This window comes from Plecotus auritus, assembly GCF_963455305.1.
Source record: "Plecotus auritus genome assembly, chromosome: 2".
Taxonomy (NCBI): Eukaryota; Metazoa; Chordata; class Mammalia; order Chiroptera; family Vespertilionidae; genus Plecotus; species Plecotus auritus.
In genome coordinates, this window is record NC_137771.1 from 82,929,662 (window position 1) to 82,952,369 (window position 22,708).

Sequence of the window (22,708 nt, forward strand, 5' to 3'; positions counted from 1 at the left end):
TCTGGGACATAGTACTTCAATCACTCTTCAGTCAAGCTTCACAAATAAAAATATGGATTTTTTACCAAGCTTCACAAATAAAAATATGGATTTTCAACTAAGTTGTTACAAGATGGACATTTGCTTTACCAAAATATTCATCTTGAAAATGATTCTCCAGTTTTCTTTAAATAAAGAGCTCCCTCTCTCTATCTAAGATCCAGCTTTTAAGTTACATATACATTCTGTGGCATCTGAGATAAGAGCATGGGGCTCTGGGACCAGCCTGTCTGGCTTTACATCTAGAGCAGCCACTGTGACCTTGGACCATTCTATAACCTTTTGATGCCTCAGTGTCTTTGTCTTGAAAATGGAGATAATATTAGAACTTTATCCTAGGGCTGCTGTGAGGATGGAATGAAATAATATACATATATGGGGTAGCATAATGCCTGGCATATGGTTTATGATCTGTGAACATCAAGTAACATGTCTTGACAGGGTAATTTTGATATTCTTGTATTGTGATGGTTGCTCCCGGACCATATATGACTAGGAACCTTGGTCTTTGGACCAACCCTGTAGACATTTGCAGCTCTGCAAAACAAATGAGACTTATTAGTTTTTCTGAATTTTGTGTTCATCCAACTCTCTTACTGGGATAGGATTCACATGTATTGTTTTTATATTGTTGTAAGATGAACTGATGAGTTGTGTGCACATAATAAGTTATTTGTGATTTGAGTAAAAACAAGCAAAAAACCGGAGTGATTGAAGTACTATGTCCCAGAAAGGATAGTCAGAGAAGTCTGTTGAGGGGAGGGGAGCAGAGGAGGGAGGAAGTTATCACGTTATATCCTTGCAGAGTTTGGAACTGGGTACTTGACATTTTATTGGCTGTGGATTAGGGAAATGGTCTGTGAAAGGAATTAGGATAACCCTGCAGTTACATGCAAAGGTAAGCTGCTTTTGTTGTTGTTGCTGTTGGTAATCCTCACCCAAGGATATTTTTCCATTGATTTTCAGAGAGCGTAGAAGGGAGGGGGAGAAACAGAGAAACATCCTTTGGTTGCCTCCCCATGCAACCAGACCAGGGTGGGGGATGAGCCTGTAACCGAGGTATGTGCCCTTGACTGGAATTGAACTCTGGACCCATCAGTCTGCAGGTTAACACTCTATCCACTGAGCCAAACCGGCTAGGGCCAAAGATAAACTTCTTAAGGTCCTTCTTAAGGTCTCTGTCACCTGAATAAAAAATGGTGAGATGCCTCACTGTTACTTTATCTCTTAGGGATGTTACCCATTTTTACAATTATATGCTAGGCAGAAAATCCTCACATTTAAGCTTTTTAAGGAAGTAGTTTAATTGAATATGTGATTAATACATGTGCAATTTTTAAAAAAACTTGTGGTGTTTAAAAGAATTTTATTGTGAAAATTCAGGCATCAGAAAGTCATACCTCTTGGTCAATATGTGCAAACTTATTGAGATGATACTGAAGTTTTTACATTATATTAAGCAAGTCTACTAGTAAGTGTCTTACAAATATTTGTATTATATTACTGACAAAGTAGTGCAGAGTCACCTTGAATTTCAAGAACTGACATTTTCTGCAACTGCATTTAAAATGAGCTTAATAAAGCATTATTTAAACATTTTGCATAAATAATGTCCTCGATAGAGTCCTCACAATTGATGGCTAAATGTGGGCAGGGAAATCATGTCATTCATGTTGTACTCTGTTATATTCATTCAAGTTTTTCTAAAACCTAGATTATAGTATCCCTGGTTCTAGTTATTTTGCAAATAAGATATGGTTATAGGAAAGTTATGACATAACTTGTTCACAGGCACTTTCTCTATTAAGAAATGATTCATTCATGTATTCACTGCGTATTTTTTTAAACTACACGGTGCTGTGGGTATGAAAGTGAGTAACAACCACCCAAAAGAGGTTATACTCTATGTGTTCTTTGTGGTCAGGTAGGTGAAAGAAGAAATGCTTGGAAAAAAACTAAGACAAAGCAGAATGGGGTGGTTGTACTTCCTGGGGTACGTTCTAACTCAGAAGGAATTCAGAAGAATGATGCTGAGTAGGATGATGAGGAAAGACTGAGGAGGAGGGATCATCTGAGTTCAACTCTGAAGGCTGGTTAGCATTTCTGTGGGTAGAGATGGATGGAGCTGGAGGAAGACCATGGAAGTGGTTGGGATATGCCAAGGAGTGCATGGTTTGTAACTGACAAGGCCCCTTTGGCTGAAGCACAGGTACTGGTGGACATCTGAGTTGCAGGAGCCCAGCAGACAGTACAGGGTGTGGGAATAAAATTGCTGACAGGTCAGGTCTGGAGATAAATTTGGAGGAGTCATTGGCATAAAAGTGATCTTGGAAATTGGGCTTTGAGTTTTGTGTTTGGCAGAAGGTTTGACAGGCAGAAGGGGACGACTGTACTTAGAAGGGGTGACATCAGCTGGTGCAGAATATGTAGAGAGAAGGTAAGGGGCAGGGAAGAGAAGCTGGAATGTTGGAGTGGCACAGCCTTTGTATGCTTCCTCTTTATGACCTGTGGTGGAGGGTGGCTGGGTGGAGAAGTGGGGATAATGGTTGGGTGGGTAATAGGGGGTCTGCCATGGAATTGCAGGCACTTTGGAGTCTTGGCTCAATGAAATCTTATTGAAACCTTTATTCCTTTAAGACCTTTAAAAAAGAAAAGAGAAACATGAGCTAATTTTAGCTAAACCTAATATGTGTATGTATGAAAATGAATGTTGCTTTTGAAATTCTGTGCATGCATTATCTCTTGTCATTTAAACAAACCATCCTTCTGTTTTCCTCTAAACAGTTATATTAAGAGTATTTTCAGTGAAGCTCTGTACATAGTAACAACAATTCTAGCATTTCCTTTGATCTTTCCCACTGTTGATTTATTCATTTCACGTGATACGCGTAAATCACATTGTGCCACCTACTTGACTCTGGAGCAATTGTTCATTTTTGTGGCAATTCATTTACTGTACTTAGATAAATCACATTAATATGGATGTGTTTTATAACTTTAGAGGCTTTTCTGGAGGCTTTAGGCTTTATATGGACTCTTTTTAAATGTGACACACACACACACACACACACACACGGTATAGCCTTCTGAACAGTTTGGCTTCCCATTTATATTTATAGAAAAAAAGCAGGATTAGTGAGCCTTGACTTTGGAGTGGGTGAAAACTACTTGGCTCAAAATGACGGGGAAAGCTGGAAATTATATGGTTACACTGCTGTTAGTGGGCAGTCTGTTTAAATATAGTTAAAGAAAATTTGAAGATTAAGTGTTGTTTTTTTTTTTTTTACATTTGTTTAGATGGGCTGTTTGTATTCCCCTAAATGGCTCAGAATGAGGCAATGACTTACCTACCTTTCACAAAAGATAGGAAAGGTAGGATGGGGGTGAGAGGAATGGAAAACACAATTCCAGGGGCAGGTCACTCTGCAAATATTTAATAAGCATCTAATGTGTGAGAGGCTTTATGCCAGTTGGGCCCTAAAAGAAATTTAGAGATGATCAATAGTTCTCACTTACTGTGTGTTAACTCTTTTAATCCACATTGTGGTCTTCTGAGGTAGGCACTATTATTATCTCCGTTTCATGGATGGGGAAACTGAGGAACGGAGACAATAAGCGACTTGGTCAAGGTTGACCAGCTCTAGTGGTAACATCTTTACTTCTGCCATGCGTTGTCTCTGAAGGCCTAGCCTGTTCCATAAGAAGCTTACAGTTGAGTCCAGAAGGCAAGGTATGTCCAGGAGTAATATTTAAACAATTATAACAGAGGCACAGCATACTCTCAGAGGCCAGGATCAGGGAAGGGCTCATGGGCAACGAGCCTTCCTTTATAATGCTTGCCTGTCCGTTCCGAGCTGTGTACGGCCTGTCTTTGTGGTGTTTTCTTTCACTCTTTCTCATATTCCTACACATTTTCAATAATTATTAATTGCAGAAAATGATGACAGTGGCAATATGCTTATCTGTGTTTGGGCTCTAAATGTTGTTTGACATCAAGAGTCCCTGTGAGATGATGAACTTTTGACTCTTCAAAGAACTTCACTGGGTCATTGCTCAGCTTGCAAGATTTGGCAGATAGGAACTATTTATCTCTCCAGTTTGATAGGCAGTGGGGTGGTGCTAAATGCAAGCTTTAAGAACAAAACGTGCGTGAAAAGAGGTCACGCTGTAGTGGGGGTGGCTGTCAGGCAGCTCAGATCTACTATACCCCTTGTGCTCACCCCTCTCAGACTCTCATTTTCTCTCCTTCACTAGACCAGTGGATGAATCTTAACCAACTCATGCCAGGAGGACAAAGAAAGATCACTTTGCTCTTAGCCTGCTCAGCGAGGGCCAGTTTGTCTTTCTTACGTTGAATGAAATTTACCAAGGATTAAAAAAAAATGTCTTTAGAGCAACGTCTCTCGCTTTGTAGATACACAGAGCAGAAGAGGACTTGGGATTTTCTCTCCGTGCCCTAGCCTGGCAGCCCCAGCCTCCACCCCAGCTGTAATCGTATGTGATGCATTTTTATTTACAGATTAGGAGGCTCTGACTGTGGCATATGACTAACCGGGAAGCTCCTCCCTACAACAGTTGTATGTCATCTGCTTCAGAGAACTAATTGCTTGGCAATTCCCCTTTGGTAATTCCCTCTTTATTTTCTGATGAGTTACTTAACAGTGATGGGCTTGTTGAACAGAGTGTTGAGTTTAATGTGTGCTCCAGAAACTCCTGTAGGCCTGGGGAGGGGGAGAGAGGATATGGTTTTCAAATTCTGTTTAGCTTTACTGAGGGAACACTGAAACCATTATATGACCTGTTAATATTTCACTCAATACTAGGTTAAACACTGAGCCATTTTGCAAAAGAAATCAAAACCAGGCTTCTTTTTTAAATGTGCCCCTGTGCATTTGAAATTGTTAAAAAGGAATTTAATATTTATAGAATGTTTAATGCTCATTTAAAAATGTGATTTGGAATGGGGTAGCTTTCCAGTATTCCAGTCTCCTGCAGAGTGAGAGTGGTGTGCTGGGAAGCAGATGGACTGGTGGTTTGGACACTGAGTTTCTGTTTCCTACTCTGCTGCAGAGTGACTTAGGCCACTCACTCTCCTTTGCTGGGCCTCAGTTTCCCCATCTACAAAATAAGAGCTAGCTGGGAGAAATGATCTCCCAGGCTCCTTCTATCTTAGCACTGTGCAGTTCCGTGAATAGGTTTTATTGTAATTCTTCTTGGCTCCCCCAAGACCTTTGCTCTGTCAAACATCATTTGCTGTTGTTTGACTTTGTTAGGTCTTGTATTTAATTATAATTTACATTTTAGCTATTATTGTGTCATTATTTATAGAGTAAGTCGTAAGTGGTGCCTAAAATCATTTATCACCCCATCTATATTAGTTTCATACCTTAATCCTTCCTCTGTTCCTTTTTACTGTTGTTGCTACCATTGCCCCAAACAACATCCATTTCTGGAGAGAGGATACATTATAATTGGAAGGAACCTTTCAGCTAATTGTGGAGTAATTTTTTGCAAGGAGAGTGCAGGAATTCTTACCTTCTTTGTAGCAGTATCACGGGTGATATCCTGCTTTTCATTGGCAAGTAGAAATCCTTTTGATGTCATTTGGTTTTACCTGCAGGTACAGCTCTGAGTGTCAAGGTAATTTCTTTTTTCTTCTGCATCCATTTTTGCATTTAGTGTGGGCAGCATTACCTTGTCTTATTGCTTAATTTGTAAGCAGTCTGTACTGATATCTCTTGATTCATTGCAATTTGTATAGCTTTTTAGGCAGCTAGTGTAAATACAAGCAGTGCCATTTAAGAGTGGTTTCATAGGCAGAGAGAAAGGGGAGAGGCAGTATTCATGGTGGTTAAACTGAGGGCTCTGATAATGGGGAGATGGAGGTTAGAATTCTGGCCCTGGCTCCTGAGTTGTGTGATTCAAGCTACATTGCTTAAATCTGTGATCCTCAGTCTCCTCATCTGTAAAATGAGGATGATGACATCTATCCTGCTGGATTGTATGAAGGATCAAATGAGCATTCAGCATATATATATATATATATATATATATATATATATGTATATGTATATGTATACGTATACGTATATGTATATGTGTATATGTATATGTATATGTATATGTATATGTATATGTATATGTATATGTATATATGTATATGTATATGTATATGTGTATATGTATATATGTATATATGTATATATATATTGCATATAGTCGGATCTCAATACATAATTCTAAAAAATGAAAGACTTAAGAGCTGGGGAAAAAAAACAAGAACAAAGGAAAGAACTGTGCTTTGGGGTAATTCCAGGTATGAGGAGCCCCTCAGAGCCTGTCCTGGGCAGGGTTTGAATCCCAAATGGACCTTTGAAACTTGGGAAAGCCTAGACACCCTGTACTGATCTGGTCGTGACCTTCTCCGCAGGTTGATCTGCTCCACAGAAGAGGTTGTTCACTACTACATGATTGCTAGAAATATTACATGTTAAACATCTGTTGCCTATACATTACAGCAATAAAAGAAAGGCAATAAAAGCAAAAGTTCCCTTTGATTCCACCATCTCAGTCCATAAATCATGTTCACTTTCATGTGTTGTCTTCTGGTTCTTGACAATTTAACGCGTATCTTTTTCCTGTTTTGCTTTTTCCACTTAGCATAAGCATTCTCATTTGCAACCTAGACTTTACAGTTATCATTTGCAAGGGTTATATAATATTTTGTAAAGTTGTTTTATGTTAATTTAAGTTTTGTATCATTTGTTGACATTTGAGTTGTTTCTAATTGTTTACTATTATGAAGCGTCTTTGAATATCTTCATACACTTTAGTATTGACCTGAGACACAATTACATAAGAAGGCTGTTACTACGACAGAGGGGGCTTGCCCTGAATTGCTTTCTAGAAGGCTGGTACCAATTTACATGGTTACAAATGACAAATGAATGTGTCTTACTCAACCTGATTAATTGTGGGACTTACTATTTTTGGCTAATTGAATAGGCTTCTTGATTTTAAAATTTGCATTCCTTTGATTCCTCTCCAAGATAGAACATTTCCATCTATGTTTATTTACTACCTTCCTCTTACACAATTAGCATATGGGACTCTTGATATTCTCATCTACGTATATGAGTTCTTGAGGAGTTCCAGATATTTCTTAAAGTCGTATTTGCTGCAGGTATGTCCCTAGCCTGATTTTCTTTTATTTTTATAATTTCTTTCTTTCTTTTTTTTTTTTTTTTCTGGGAGTGTACCCCAGGCCAACCTGGAAGGGAGACGGAAGATTGGGCAGCTCATGCTCTGCACTAGGCCGGCCTACAGCTCATCTTTGCTGAGAATAGTTCTCATTCTCATCTGCCCACTGCTCTCCTTCGGAGCTGGACCCCCTAGAAACTCTAGTGCTTTCTGTTGCCAGGGGCCCCCTTTCCTCCTCCCCTCCCACCTGCTCTTCACTCCTTCTCCTTAACCTTTACCCACCCTGGGCTAGTTTCCTATCTGTCCAGGGCTCTGCCTGCCTTTGGGGTTCTCTGCCCTCTGCTACTGATGCCTGTTTTTCTCAGGAAGTCATGCCCTGGGATGTGCTGGGAGCCTGGAAGCCTCCCTCACGTGGGCCCTGGAGTGATCAGTTGGGAGTTTCATGCTGGTGGTGTCGGATGGTTATCCAGGGGTCCTTGGTTGGGGTCTTCACACCTTCCACTCATTTAGTCCCAGACTGCCCTGCTGAGCATGGGCTCCTTGGGTGTGACTGTCACCCATGTTACACTGGAGGGGACACTGCTGCCCTGCTTCCTTCCTGCTGTGGCTGCTCCTGAAAGTCGTTGGATGGGACGTTGGGAGCAGTTTCCTAGGCACTGAGCTTTGAAGAAGTCTGGTCTTAAGGCCTTAACTTGGGCTCGTGGCTTAGCTGGGCTAGGTGGTTGGGATGTACTGTTCCTCCTCAATGATCTTTCTAGATGTTCTGGTCCAACTCTTGTTCTGGTCCAAATCATTTTCCTTCAGGAAGCCAAAATGAACATTTCTTACTATTAAACAGCTGTTTGAATCTCTGTTTTGCTTCACCCTCCCTCCCCCCGATTTTACATGGCCCTTAACATAAAGCCCAGAATCCTTAACCTTGCTCAATAGGTTTGGGGGACTTTGTTTTCTCATCTGTTACCCCTTATTTAGTCATATTCCATCTATTAATATAGACCATGACTTACGGAATTGTGTCTGGAACCAGGATCTTCCCAGTGGACAACAGTGGTGGAAAAAGCTGTGGCATCTATTTGTTGGAGTAGCTTTGTGCATCACAACAATGTATGATAGTGGGGATAAGTCTGTGTTAGAAGGCTGTGCTAAGGAGAAAAAAAGGTCCAATGCTCAGTGATATTTAAATTTTATAATACTGCACTTACAACCACACAGAATTCTATTATTATCAAAATTCAGTGCAGGAAAAAGTTGCTTGGTGTTTGAATGTCTAAGACTGTGTTTCTTCTTATTGAAAAAATTCTTGCCCTGGCCAGTGTGGCTCAGTTTGTTGGTCCAATGCACCAGAAGGTCCCCAGTTGGATTCCTGGTCAGGGCACATGCCCAGGTTGCAGGCTGGATCCCCAGTAGGGGGTGTGCAGGAGGCAGCTGATAGATGTTTCTCTTTCACATTGATGTTTCTCTCTCTCCCTCTCTAAAATCAATAAAAACATATTTTTAAAAAAAGAAAAAATTCTGATTGAATTTAGGTTTCATGAGAATTCTTAGAAACAAAGCTATGGTTTTGAGTGAATGAGTTTGAGGTTGACCTCCCTCACATCTGTTCTTTGGCCTGGATCAATCTCCCTTAAGTACTCTTGTGATCTGCAATCTGGTGCAGGTGGAAGTTCCCTCTGAGATCACTATCCCAAAGAGATCATTTTATCTGGAAGAGAGTAGTGGTTCCGGAGTCCTGAGCAGGATTGGGCAAGTTGAGGTAAAGCACCACACGGACAGGGGAGCCATTCCGAGGGGACAAGGGAACCCTGCACCCCTCTGTGCATAACCCCACCCAGGAGGGATGACACTGCTGGGCTGGAGGGCAGTCTGACCATGGCATCTGTTCCTCTGAGTAAGCTGGCCATTTGGCCATTCACCTCCTCTTCCTTGCATATGAGTTCACCTAGAAGTTGCCTGTTGGTAAGTGAGGATCCCTTTTCCAGGTAGCGGGTATTAATGTGGGGGACTATGTGCTTTCTGATAGAGGTTTTGATGAGTATGAAAAAGGGAGCTTGACATTAGAAACTGAGGCCTGGGCCCTTTGTCTGTAGCATTGCCCTGGTGGGAAGTGCCCCAAAGTCCTTTCTGCCTAGCTCTGGTCTGGCAAGTTCCCAGTGTGGGCAGAAAGGACTCTGAATTAATTTTGTTTTGATTATGCTTCCCCTTTCTGGGGTTCCATTTCCACTCCATCCCTGCTGCCTCGGTCACTGATGCTCAGACCATTGAGAAAGATAACCCCCAAGTTGTAGGATTTGGGGGAGACAGCCTTTATATAAGGAGCTGGGAAAAGAATGTTTACCTATGGCCGCTGCCTCTGGTACCTGACCTGACACTATTCATAGGATTAGCAGGTGTTTTCTTTTTCTTTTCCATGGAGGAAATCTTGGGGAAAAATATGGTGATAACATCTAAGCCTGCATTTTTGTGTTTTATCTTGGCTTTCCTGTTCTGTGGAAGCCTCTGCAACCCTCTGTGCCTTTCTCTACTCTTCAGAAGGAACTGGTCGTCTTTTTCATCCATCTCAGTTATATCTAATGAACTGTACTATTTTAACCATCTGTGTAAACAGATGCGAAAGGCGGGTAGACTACTTTTATTTTAACCCCTCCCAGCAAGCCTTAGATCCATTTCAGTCATCCTGGAGGTGAGAATAGGCCAATGTATATAGGAAGCAACGTTAAAGTGAAGATAAATATTTTTGCATGTGACCTTGAAACATGGGTTTTACAGTAGTATGTGAGCTTCTCCAAGCAAAATTCTGCAAATCACAGTTCATATCATCCTTAAGTCCTGGAGAGAGGGTTATATCTATGGAAATGAGCAAACGCTAGCTGTTTGCTATTCCGCTGTGCAGAGAACATTTGATGACTTGACTAATCTCAGAGTTTCTATCTCTAAATGGTATGTACTTTTGACTCTTTGCCCTGAAGTCTCAGGAAATGATTTCTTTAAAGACATTTTTTTTAACTTTCCCGTTTTAAATGTTCAGGGTCTTCAGAGACTTCACTGGGATGAAAGTCCTGTATTTTCCTGTTTCTCTGTAGGACTGCCCTTTTCTTGCAGTCTGAGCCTCTGATTTAGTAAATACAGCCTTCAAACCACCGTCATTAGACCCTGTGCAGTGGCTGGTGTGTCGTGGGACAACCTCCACCGATAACAGCACATCACAGAGGTCAGAGAGCCTTTCACTGGGGAGTCATGACTCCTGAGAAGACTGTACTTTTCATTTTCTGAAACCCAAGAGGTTGACCGATTTGCTGGGTTCTGGTGCCTTGAGCACATGGAGCCTGTGCTGTAACCCCAGCTTTCTGACCTGCAGTTCAGCTCCCCTCTCCATCACCTGGGCAGCCATGACACGGCAAGAATTATGCAGTTGTGTCTCTGCATCTGTAGACTGAAAAGACATAACTTTGCTTAATTAAATTGGCCCACTGGAGCAATTTTGAGATGGAGCCTGAAAGGTGAAGAAGTGCAATAGTACTGTAGTCCTCAGTTACCCCTTGAAACTTTCATTGTACATTCAGATAGCAGATGTTTTTGTAGTGCCTAAGCCTAAACTTGATGGATGGGTAGAGAATGTTTTCCCTTTTGCAGCCACTGCACCTATAGTGTTGAGCTGCTAGAACTAGATTTCCTTTAATGCACCAGTGTCAGCAAGGTTAAAAACACTGGGAAATCAAATTGATCTTGTATATGGAATCTTGGAATCTGATACCATCTTCTCTGAGAAGTCCTTTCCCATGTGGATCATTTTTATATCTGTAGGTCCCTACTGTCTTTCTGTTGGATGTTACAGAAGAGGGTAGTGGGAGCCATCCAGCTGCCTGTTGATCAGATTTATGCCTCCTGAGCTGTAGGAGCCAGTGTTGGACACTAAGTAGCTTCCATGACGAGTATCTACTATCCTACAACATCTAGCAGTTAATCTTTTAATAAAAGCAGTGTTCATCTTTTGTTGCCAGAAGCATGTGCACTAGTAATAATTGTTATGAAGTCTTTTCTTTCTTTGCAGAAGCTGACGACCCTGCTGTTAGTTTCAGAAATACTTAGAATGATTCACTTTTAGACTGGACTAAATCTAGATTTTCTTCGTGGAAGCCTCTTAGTGACTCTACAAATGAGACAAAGGCCATCTCTCTCTTAGGCATCTCCCCCACCCCTTCCCAATCTCTTTACACCCTTTTCCTAGGAGTTAAGGTGCTACAGCCTGGCAGGGGGATTTTGCTTGGTGATGGAGTAGCTAAGGATGTTTCTCTCTAACAGGTCACAGAGAGTGCTGGTGGACATCTCTTCTTGCCCCAAGATCTTCATTGGAAGTTCACGGGACTTGGTGTCTTTGTGTTCAAAGTATATATGAACTCACCAGGAGGCATTATGCATCACCATTTTATTTTGGGCCACCCTAAAGGATGACACCCAGCTTCCGAGACCTCCTCTTGGACATCATCCCTGAGAACCAGTGTTTTAGCTCTCCTGTTGTCTGGAATCTGTTTCCAACGGATTTTGAGCTGGCTCAGGCTTCGTCACCAAATGGCCAGGACAGTGTTGACTGTTCTGCTTGATCAGCTTGCTGTTACACACCTTTTGTCCCTTTCAGAGCAGCAACTCCCTCTTGAGCTCTTGTTGAGTCTTTACACAGATATGCTAGAAAACAGGCACCAGTCCTTTCTTTCCATCTTGGCGTTTGCCCTTAGGCCCAGTCCTGGGATGACCTGGAGTAGACCCAGTGGAGGATAAATACGTCTTGCTCAGACTTGTTCAAGCTAGTTCTAGCCTGTCTCTCACCACAGATCTAGCTTTTAAATACTCAAGTGATTGCTTTTGGGTAGGAATGTGTGGATTGTTGGATTGGAATAATTTTCTCCCTGGATTTCTAGTGTTTATATAAGTAGTTATAAAAAATGTTCTATCACTGATTTAAATAGCAGGGCTTATTTTAAAAAGTTACAGGTGCTTGGCGATGGTACAGAATAAAAATGTAGGTTTTTTTTTTTTTTTAATTTACAAGTTGTAACACAACCAAAAGGTGTATATTAATATTTGTCAGGAAAGGGTCAAAACTGAAAATTTGCAACAAAGACAAACCAGAATAGAACAAGTGCAAACAGAAGCTGAAAAATATATGCCCCTTGTTGGGAGTTCAGCCCATGGAATGTTATGTAGGACAAAAGGAATGGAAGAGGTATTTCAGTAACATTTTGTTCTCTGTCAAAAACCTTCTGAAATATAAATCTGCTGTGTATTGGAGAATGGATACAGCAATTGATTCAAGTTGAATAGCTTTCATTTAACTAGAATATCCCACAGAAAGCAGTTCTTGTTCTGACAACCATATTTTTGCTTTCTTTGACTTAAGGAAAATTGAATTCATGTTTACATATCTTATGAGATTGTTTTATGGACAAAGACACAGAGTCAAATCCCATCCCAGCACAGTGGCTATTGTTACAGCGAATAGAAACATTTCTAAATGAAATAAAAACATTTCTAAGCCATGGCCTGTGGCCCATAGTAATAATTCCAGGTTGGTATTATGAAACCAACTATAAATAATTCAGACATAAATGTACTTTTGAAAAATGATGTTTGTTTCGTAAAACTTATGTTCTCTTGCAAGCACACATACCCATACATATACCTCACCTATTTGCATAGTAGAGAAGGAAGAATATGAATATGTACAGTAGGAGTCAACTGAATTTTGGATTTTTTGGAATTGATCAACTTTTTTCTTCTCCATGATGGCTCTTTGGATTGTTTCCAATCATTGAAATTTCATAATTGCCCACAAATATGGGTATGTCCTTAATAGGCCTTGCCATGTCAGTCAACCCAGTCAAAAGCTAGTAGCCAGTGTTAGTGGTTTAAGAAGCAGACTCTCATTATTAGGGTGTTCTATTTTTATTTCTCATTTCTACACTTCTCAAGGAGAACTTAGGGGCTTGTTTTGTTTTTTCAATTCCCAGATCATTCTGGCATTGATCTGGGAGTCATTGCAAATGTAATTTTTATCAATAACTATGACTCCTGAAACATTTTGGCTCTCTGTAGCCTATGGTTCAGTAGGCCCTAAGGTTTTCCAGGTACACCAAGGACTTAAACCCAGAACATCTTAAAATTTGAGGGATACTGATCAAAAGAAAGCTTCTCTATGAATAAATGTCTGTCAGATTTTAGCTCTCTTCTTCTTTGAAGGATTTTAATTGGATGTCTTATATTTTATTTACTTTGTGTGTTTATACCAATTTGCTACTTGGGTTTATTGTTTCTTTTTGAAAACAGCTTTTTAAAAAAAATACATGGCTCTTCAAAATTTAAAATTGTTCCAACCTGCTCATTCTTTCCTTGACCATCTCTTCTGTCTTAATGCTAGACCACTGTTCCTCTTTCTTCTCTTCTAGGATTTTAATTTGCTCAGCAGTTCTGGTGTATGATTCTGAATTCTTTGGTTTGAGTTTCCTGATCAACTTCTCCTTGAATATGAGTCCATTTCCTGTGTTAAAGCTTTGGCATTCCAGTCACCAATCCCAGTCAAAACGGAAACTCCTAGTGCTAACAAGATTAGTCCTTAAAACACTGTTAATTTCTTCTTCTCTGTTTCTTACTCCTTTGCTATTTCTCCAAGACAAAAATGTATTTGCCACTACCCACCTCATTTGGGCCTCACTTCCTGAAGATCTCCTGGATTTTTCAGTGTCACTGATATACTCTGTTGCATCCAGCTGCAGCAACCATCAACAGGTCTTTGACAAATTAGTTGTCCCTACACATGGTTTACAATATTATACTAGCTCTTTAAAGATAATTAAACTTCTCTCGGTGTTCTTTGCTGTGGGTCGGGATTTTACTTGCTTTGCCATCCAACACAGAAGTTAATCACAAACGGGTCCTCTGAACCAAATAATTAAAAATAGAGCAAAGTTTCTGAACCAAGTGGTTGGCAGAAAAGTCTGTACTTCCATCTGTGCATGGTTAAGAAAATATTTCGTGATATTTAAATAGCATCAGCTTTGCTCTCTTTTGTGTGAGAGTGTATGTGTGTGACTGCGTGTAAGTCATTGCTTTGAGGGTTGGTTTGACTGTTAGCTAATCTTATATTTTAAAAAGGCCACTGGCAAGGAAATAGGAAAGCAAATCCAGGTGTTTTGTGCGTACATTCTTTATTTGCCAGCTTCTGTGAAGGAGGAGTAGTTCTGCTTTTGCTTTTCTCTCTAATGAGCCTTTCTCTCTTAGCATGTGCCTCAGAAAATTAAAGAGCGTAACATTTTTACTTTGGAATAAATCTTTGTCATTTGATCCTCCACCTTTGCTCATAACTTTTGCTCAAATAACCTTTGTTCATAACTTTCAGGATCTGTTCTTAGATACGTGAAATGCTGGTTTATCTATTTCAGTTCAGAATTAGGAGTTGCTGCTCTCTGGAAGGGGAATTTTGGCTTGGACGACACAGCAGACTCAAAAACACTTTATGATACAGGTACAGACCTGTGAGTAACTGATTTTGAGAGAAAACCCTTTAATGTGGATTTTCCTTTTTTTTTTTACCAGTCATCCATAGCTTATCAAATATTCTGTTTTGGCCAGTTCTGCTAGGATATGACTTCAAAAATAAATTTTTTTGTTTATAAGGTTTTAATTGCTGTATAATATAAAGATTATATATTTCTCTCTGGTATTTTTCTATTGCAACTATCTTTATCCCTGGAAAACTCTTTACTTTTAGGTTGATTTTCTTTATCCCAGGAGAGCCATTGTATTAAATAACATCTAATGCTCAATAAATACACTAAAGGGAGTTGAGGAATTATTAAAGGGAAAAGAAAGGAAATTTTATTCCTTTAGCTCTAAAATATATTTCTCACAGTCTCCAGTTTTTTAATGCTTCTAGAAACGTGGAGTTTAGGCATATTCTTAATACTATGATAATGGAATTAAATATAGAAATTAAGATTGGATTGACCTTGTTCACATTAATTGAAATTAAGGAAGGAGTAATACCTTTCATGAATTTTATTATTAATGGAGCAGTGAGTCCTTGAGTTTAGCTAGGGAGATCAAATACAGTCAGTGATTGTTTAATTCATGTAGACACTATGCTAGGCGGGAACAATAAAGTTGAATAAGTTGTTTATGGTTTCAAACAAATCAATCTTTGATTTTCTTTTCAGTATTATTTGGGGGGTGGAGGCAGGTTTTAAAAATATGTAAGTGGATTTGACTACATGTTATTCTTTCTCAGTGTATGATATTAGTATTTAGCATGTTTTGTGAACTCCAACTACATATAAAGATGAATGATGGTGTTTTTAAACTTTAAAGTTAATGCTGGTTTGATCTCTTATACGAGGCAGCTAACAATGTTAATATTAATTAGGCTTTTCTCAAAGGGTACTGGATACTCAGGTTCTCCATGCTTTTCTTGTGGGACTGTTCAGTTTGTTTTTCTCATTCATGTGGGCATTTCCTAGACAGTGACGTGTACAATTCTAGTGAAAAAACCCTGCATTTGATTGTTGATGTTTTTATTCCATAAGTCATTCAGTTAACAAATATGTATTTACCAGGTCCATGACTGAAACACAAGGAACAGGGTACACACTCAAGAAAGCTCATTGTGCAGAGAACCTGTTCTTATAATAACAATGGCTGTCTGGTGTATTGAGGATTTAGGATGTGTCAGTCATTATGTTAATCCCTTAATCCTCACAGTAAATCTAGATAGGTACTTATTATCTCCACTTTACAGATAAGGTAACTGGGTTAGCAGCTTGCCCAAGGTCACAGAACTAGTAAGTGGTAGGACTGGGATTCAGCTCATACCATTTTAACTTCAGACCCACTGCTCTTACCTCATTATACTTTGTTGCATACTACCCATGCCATTGTGGGACTTGCAAAATTGTTTTCGTAAATATTGAGTATATACAAAGGCATAGTCGCAAAACAAAGGTAAATTATAAAGAATAAGGATTCAGTTAGCACTCAACTAACTGTCTGCCCAGATTTAAAAATTACCGAGTATTTGATGTCCTCTAAATGGGACCCTCCCTTACCTCATCATTGATGTTTCTATCTCTCTCTCCCTCTCCTTTCCTCTCTGAAATAATATATATATATATATATATATATATATATATATATACATATGAAAAGAAAAAAGATGTTTTAAAATATTTTTAACAGAAAGTGCACAAAAATGCACGCCAGCCAGATGATTATTTTATCCTTCCTTTTTCTTGGCTCTCCTCTCTGCTTCGTCATCTCTCTTACTTCTTCCCTGTTTTTTCTTGCCTTCGTGGAGCATAAGAGGAACTGAGTCAGACCTGCGTAAAAAGGTCAGGAGAATGTTCCCTGCTCAGATGTTCAGGCCTAAGTGCCATAACGTGTTGGGAATTCTTGATGAGGCCATAGTTCCTCGTACTCACATCATAGTTCCCCTCCCAGATGAGCTTGCTGTGGAGGGACTACGGTAACAAGCCGACCACCTGAGGGAGTGATTCACTATGACTGTGCTGACAGATCTCTAAAAAGCTTGCCGGGTTATAATTCACAAATATTAAGGGCTATGGACACAAGGTTCTTTAATAGGCTGACTCTTAAAATAGTGATGCATTTTTGGTAACCAATCTGAAGGCAGTTCATAGCACAATAAAAAAAGCATTGAGTGGAACATGTTAAGATAATATAACTTGTTGTCCCTTAGTGCTTTAATGCAGTCTTTCAGTCAGTAGTAATACCTGGTACAGTATGTAAAAACCAAAATGGGTTCTGGCCTGGTGGGAATAATAGAATTCTTTCATCAGCTGGAAAATATATTCTAACCACTAACTATGTTTTAAATAAAAACAAGCACGTAAGTTTTTGTTTGTAAATTATACTCTGTTACATGAAATTTTTTTCCAAGGACCATGCATTTCTGTAGGAGGAGGTGGCAGTTAAAACAGAACCACATCTAGCCAGACATAAAAGTGCTTATAAAGGCATATGCGTCTACCTGTATGTAGTCATTTGCCCATACACATTTACATGTGTAGGTATTTTGTTAGTATTTTTCTGGTGCTGCATGCATTTGTATGTGTAAATGTGGTATGTGCCCTTTGTAGAACTGGTGTTAGGGGACCCTTTTATGAACCAACTGTATGATTTGGAGCTTTATCAAATGTAGTGATATTTTCAAAGTAAATGATTTTGACCTGTAATAATAAGTAGTTTGGTAATGAGGTTGAAGTGTATGTGTCTACCTATCTATATGTGCTATCTTTTTGCTTAGAGAAAAATCCATGTTGAAAGATACCAATGTGCCTATTAATAAGCTTCAAATATGAAAAAAAGAGCTACATATGACATTTTGTTACAGTTTTGTACATTGTCTCAAAAACATGCTGTAAAAATATGGAACTAGAAAAACCTTGGCAAATGTAGCTGAAGAGTGTAGCTGATTTAAAAGCTGCATTTGAGTATTCTAAGTACTGTTCTGACAGCTATTACTATAGAAATTGGCACCAGCTAAGAAAATTTATAGTTTAATACTTTAGAGCAAATAATTGCTCAGGATGCTTTAAATAGCACAGGAAATGTGTAGAGTGTTTACTTGACATTTGTTGTATAGAACACTAATACTGAAACAGATTCTTTGACCACAGAGAATGCCAGTGTAGGTGGGGTGGGGGCAGACAGGAGAAAGACAGACGAAAAACAGCCAGCACGATTAGATAAAAATTAAATAGCAAACGAGCTTTTTCATGATATAGAGATAACAGAAGGAAAATAAAAAAGCCCATTTGTTCGGTCATGTAGTCTTCCATTGTGATAGCAAAAGCAAAATAAAACAACTCCCTAGCAAGTGGTTTCTCCCTGGTTCTAAGGCACTGAATTATGTTCAAGTCTGTCTTCATCAGGGGTTCAAACCTCTCAGCCTTAGCTGTTCTCTCTCAGGTCCTGAAAGCAAGCAGAATAACCTCCCCTTTTATAAAAAAGAAGAAAAAAACAACCCTCTTATTATCGGTTTAATCTGCACATGCTTGTGAATTTTATTTTATTTTTTTTAATGACAGCTCTGGCGCCCTCATTTCTCTGTACTTGTGATGTTTTCCCCCTGAATGCTTCTTGTACTCCCTGAGTCTTCTCCACACTCTTCCCAGACTGTTTATGTGGGTCTTATCTTAGAGAGGGATCTAGTGCAGCCTAGTGCAGCTCTTACATGCAGAGCATTTCTTTTTGCACAAACTGCTTACCCTGCATAGCGATTCAGCTGCATTTAATGAAAAACAACAACATAGGGTATAGTTTAGGCTACTAAACCTCCTCCCATTCATATACTAGTATGTAGTTGAGTCAGTTATACAGTGTCTTTAAGAGTCTTTTAAATGCACATGTTAAAAACTAATTGGCATGTGTGATGGGTCTAGGAATGTGAAATTGTACAGTGTTAATGAAATCGGTTAAAAGCTGCTTCCTGCTATCTTGTCAACATGAGCTGCTTTTAAATACCCAAGGGAATTTTGAAAACAACAATGAAAAGTTAAAACTTCACCCTGCAGTGTGACCCAGCACCCAGAACACTCAGCAGCCCAGAGGCTGTATTAATGGCTTTTTCACTGACTTGAGATTTGACCTTGAATAAATCATGTTAACTTCTCCATGCTTCAATTAGGTTTTGAAAGATATGTGTGGTTATGTATAGCCAGTGGGAAGGCAATAACTAAAGTTCACAACAAAAGGAGAACTTGGAGGAACATTTTATTAGAAAAGCTCAGTGGGCATGAATGCAAGCAAGCCTCATGTAGTGTACTATTAATAACATGTCTTCCTAGGGGAGGTGGGGGGTTTTCTTGTAATACTCTTACCATATATTTTAGAATTACCCCCTTACTTCAGAAACTTTGTGTTCATACATCCTTTTATGTAAGTTCTGGCTGTCAAGGGATTTTTATTTAGAATTTTAGAATTTAAATTGCAATCATGCAGTAACAAATTGAAATTAATCACTTAATATACACTGACATTTAATTTTATTGTTTTAAAGGAAATTCCAAGTTGCTATTCATTTAAAAAGGTTATTTCTTTCTAATCTATTACTATCCCTGAGATGATCTGAATGTTTTTTTTTTATTCATTTTGGGTAGGAAGGAAGAAAAGTAATCAATGTTTATTATGCACCTACTATGTGCCAAACACACTGTTAAGCTCTTGGTCCTCAAGTACTTCATGTGACTTATGTTCAAAGGACCTGTTTACCCTTCCCGGTGCATTAGGGTGCAGTTGGGAGGGCCAGAATCCACAGGAGAAAATAAAATCTAACCAGTGCAACTGATAATCAAAAGAAGGGCCTTTTAGTTGGGGGCACCCAGAGCTCCACCTGGTCACATGAACCTGTGGGATCTCAGTAAACCGGCGAATTTCCAACCCGTGTGCTTCAAGAATCTTTAAACCAGTCAGGGGCACAATCCCTTACATCAGTGGTTCTCAACCTTTCTAATGCCGCGACCCTTTAATACAACCATAAAGTTATTTTCGTTGCTACTTCATAACTGTAATTTTGCTACTGTTAATGAATCGTAATGTAAATATCTGTGTTATCCGATGGTCTTAGGCTCTACAGCAGCAGTTCTCAACCTGTGGGTCGTGACCCACAGGTTGAAAACCGCTAGCAGTGTCACCTAAGACCATCGGAAAACACAGATATTTACATTACGTTTCATAACAGTAGCAAAATTACAGTTATGAAATAGCAACGAAAATAACTTTATGGTTGGGGGTCACCACGACATGAGGAACTGTATTAAAGGGTCGCAGCATTAGAAAGGTTGAGAACCAATGCCTTAGATTATCAAGTAAAAAAATGACAACCACCAACACAACAATAGCTGTCCAGTGTAAATCAATCAAAATTATACCTATTTTTTTGGTCAGATCTGCAAAAAAAAAATATATTGTTTGGTGTGCTGCAGAATTTTAGTTATTAGTTTTATGTGTGCCATGACATGAAAAAGGTTGAAAATCGCAGAAGTGAAGCAATTCTGATGAGTCCCCCAACTTGGAGACCTCCCTCAGGGGTAAATTGCTAGATTGCAAAATCGGGCCAAACCACTTCTCCCTGGTCAAGCCATTGCAGTTATTGCTTCATTGAAGTTACGTTGTTGTGAAAAGGACATAGGCACTACAAGTTGAAATGCTTACAATTTGAATGAGAGATTATGAGCTTTCGTGTGATTGAGAACCTGACTCACAGTCTCAGATGGAGTTTTGGGCTGAGTAAAGGCAACAGTTCCAAGTGTAGAAGAGAAAACATTTCAGAGCAAGTGTATAGGTTTAACACAGTATCCATGACTCACTTTCTCTGTCCAGCTTTTGAATGCACTCATTGCTAATCCCACAAGAAGGCTCCTTTTGATGTTTCCCTTTGGCTGCTTTGCAAAAAATATAAATATACACCTTGGGGGGGGGGTGTAAGAGTGTGAGAGAGAAAGGGCAAAGGTTATAGTTTTTAATGCTGGTTCTGCTGATAACAAAGTCTGTGACCAGATACTTGGTACAGTAAAGGAGGATGTTTTCAAATCCATCTCAGTTGCCAGGTGGCAGCTATCACTCTAGAAAGGCTGGTCTCAAAGTTTCTCATATGTCCGCTATGTTTGCATTGCAGTGGTACCTAAAGAACCAGCTGTCTGGAGAAGTATCCCTATAGGTTTGACAGCAGCTTTCAGAATCCTTAGCAATTAGAACTGAATTGTCAGAAGGAGAACCAGAAGGAATAAAAGCTGGGTGATGAGGAAGGGGGTGCCAGGCTATTCTGAAGTTACTCCAGACTTGTTGGAAGGTTAGGCTCATAAGGTCAGTTACCATAATTTTGGTATCTCTTGTGATTTGAATATGAGCCTGCCATTTCCTAGCTTGGCTAAGTCACTTACCCTCATTGTGCCCCAGTTTCTTCATCTGAAAAGGGGGTTATAATCAGTGAAAGGATTCAATAAATCAATATATGTAAGATACTTATAAGAGCACTTGGTACCTAGTAAATGTGCTTTGCACTTACCTGCTACTATTGTATTATTGTTCTCCTTTGGAGTTTTATAATTTATTTGTGCAGCATTTAGAGCCAGGTACCAGGCGTATGGGAGATGGTGGCCCAGGGGTTGGTGAGAGGAAGACCAAGGATTATAGAGAGTATGAAAAAAAGCTTGGTGTCTACCCTTTGCCTATACATATCATGTTTATTTGGACCACTGGGCTTGTTCCTGGTGTTCCCTAACCCCTCTGCCCTCCCCTCACCACATTCTGACCCACCATGAATGAGCCTTCCATCCGCCAGAACAGAAAGGTGTTTCCACCTCTATTTCAACCCAAACGAGTCTGCCTTGTACTGGCCTTCATTCTTGTGTACTTGTCTGCACAGATCATTTTATCATGTCATTGCTGCTTCCTTTTGTTCATCAGATGTCTTACTCCCGACATCCTCCAGGTGAGTGAGGCCCTTGCTCCCTCTTAGCATCCAGGGCAGTGAGGCGGAAAGAGCAAGGAGCGGGGAGGAAGGGGACCTGCTCTCTTCTCTAATAAACGCATTGTGCTCAAGGCATTTGCTCTCTCTAATCCTCAGAGCTTCTTGGATACAGTGAAGGTCTAGACTACATTTTTCCACGCAGCTCCATCATTTTAGAGTAGTACATGAGTGAACATTGCCCAGTCTGAAGTTGCCCAGTTGTGGCTGAAGTCATTTTGTGCTCAGTACATCCCTGCTTGGCTAATGGAGGAAACTGTCTATATGATTAATTTTGACTCTTTTATAAATAGTCTGGATTCATGTTCATGTCTGAGTTTATATTAATAAATTTGCTTATTAAAAAGATTTTCTATGCTAAAAATAATACAAATAATATCACAGACTAGTCAATGTTATGAGTACATAAGAAAGGAAAAATATATAAGAATGCATGTTAGAAGTTCCTATTTTAGGCCAGAGGTCTGGAAGCAGGGAACAGAATAACAGACCTCGAGGAGGAGGTGTTAGGGAGGAGGGGGCAGGAAGAGATTAAACAAAGAACATATATGCATATATGTATAACGCAGGGACACAGACAATAGTATGGGGAAAAGCTGGGTTGGGAAGGGGGGTTGTGTGGAGGGCGGCAAAAAGGTAGAAAATGGGAGACATCTGTAATAATGTCAATAATAAAATAAAAAAGAAGTTTCTATTTTATGCATTGTATGTTGTTTCTTATACAATTATAAATATATGGCACCCCGCCTCCCACCATGCGAGGAGGTACCTCGCGGGGGGCTGGGACCGCACCTGACTTGCGTAGCACCGGCTGCTGCGGGAGTCAGGCTGGACTGGCAATGTGGGAGGCTGGGACCCACGCCTGATGCCCAGCGTCCCCGGCTCCCCTGCCTTGCAGCGTTCCCCGGCCCCCCTGCCTGTGTCTGCTCCGGGACCGCC

General features: G+C 39.8%; 1 protein-coding gene across 2 annotated transcripts in view; it reads left to right on the forward strand.

Moving 5' to 3' along the window:
* ATXN1 (ataxin 1) overlaps positions 1–22,708 on the forward strand; it is a 422,593-nt gene that overhangs the window by 9,399 nt on the left and 390,486 nt on the right. The gene's annotated exons all lie outside the window — the stretch shown is intronic.